Here is a 1,486-nt window from a genome sequence, read left to right as displayed (position 1 = left end):
GAGGGAGGGACAGAGAGTTTTAGCTCAGTCTCTGGACCACACCCTACCTTAGATTTCATATTTTACTGACTTCAGCTTAAAGATTTAAACTCTTCTGGAAGTGCACTTAACCATGGACTTCCAAGGCAGAAAGTGAAATGACAATACAAGCTGAAACCCATGGACCTAACGGAAATGCTCTCTTACTTACCAAGTAAGCTCCAAGAGATGGGATGGAACTGACAAAACAGGGCTAAGCTCTAGGTTTTCTAAATACCAGAGCTTTTCCAGTACAAAATCATACCGGGACTAATTGTGATGTTTTTATCCATTAAGTGGCAGCAAATATGAAGAGGTTTTCTAACATAGGGCTGCCTATGCTATCAAGAGGAGGAAGGACATCTAACCCAGACTTGGGGGGAGTCAGAGAGGGGCTCTCAGAAGATGTAATTTGCAGACGAAGACTGGGAACAGTGGGGAAGGTAGGCTGAGGCAGGCAGAGCAGCTGAGGATGTATGTGTCTGCAGTGATCCATGTAAGATGCCTAGAGGTGTCTTGGCAGCCGTGGGTACTGAATGAAGCGTGTTGCTGAGATATTCAGTTTAGGAGGTATAAGTATTTAGATGCATTAGGGGCTTGGATAGGGAGGAATGACAAAAAAGGAGGAATACTCAAGGATGACAGGTTACAGGTTCCAAGTTAAGAGTAGGCAGTGTTTTGCTATATTCAAATGGATAACCAACAAGTACCTACTTATAGCACAGGGCACTGTATTCAATGTTATGTGGCAGCCTGGATGAGAGGGTAGTTTGGGCGAGAATGGATACATGTATATGTATGGCTGAGTCCCTTTGCTGTTCACCTGAAACTACCACAACATTGTTAATTGGCTATACCTCAATATAAAATAAAAAGTTAAAAAAAAAAGAGTAGGCAATGTTACAAAACAAAAGTATGGGAAGGAGCAGTAATTACAGTATGGAAAGGGGTAAAGAGATTGCCAGTTTCATTCTAAACAACCTCTGTTTGAGTGAAGACACCAGCAGTCAGTTGCTAATGTTTGAGGACATAGCTGAAAGAAAGAGATCCATTAAGGGGAGAAACTTGGAACTAGTAGATAAATAAGTTCTGGAGAGCTGATGCACAGCAGAGTGATTAGAGTCAGTGGTAATGTACCAGAAACTTCAAAGTTGCTAAGAGACTCGATCTTAATGGTTTCCACCAAAAAAAATGAGTGAGAATGATGTGATAAGGCAGTGCTACAGAGATAATGCTACGGTGGTAATCATATGGCAATATACAAATATATCAAACAACACAGTGTACATCTTAAACTTAAACGACCTTCTGTGTCAACCATATATCTATTAAAAAAGAGAGAGAGAGAGAGTTTTAGAACTGCATGTGAGCCTGAAAGGCAGTTGAGAGCCTCATGCTTGATGTCATATGAAGGAAGAGCTAGGGCTGGGGCTCAAGCTCAGCCCTGTCCATATCAGTTTTTTGGTTG

The 1,486-nt window shown here is 41.6% G+C and overlaps 1 protein-coding gene across 1 annotated transcript in view; it reads right to left on the bottom strand.

The window, feature by feature from the left end:
• The window catches only part of LOC104999973 (glycerol kinase-like), a 79,239-nt gene that overhangs the window by 69,823 nt on the left and 7,930 nt on the right, over nt 1-1,486 (bottom strand). The window lies entirely within an intron of this gene.

The sequence above is a fragment of the Bison bison genome, unplaced genomic scaffold, assembly GCF_000754665.1.
Source record: "Bison bison bison isolate TAMUID 2011002044 unplaced genomic scaffold, Bison_UMD1.0 scf7180017864366, whole genome shotgun sequence".
NCBI lineage: Eukaryota > Metazoa > Chordata > Mammalia > Artiodactyla > Bovidae > Bison > Bison bison.
This window is presented reverse-complemented; position numbering and strand designations above follow the sequence as displayed.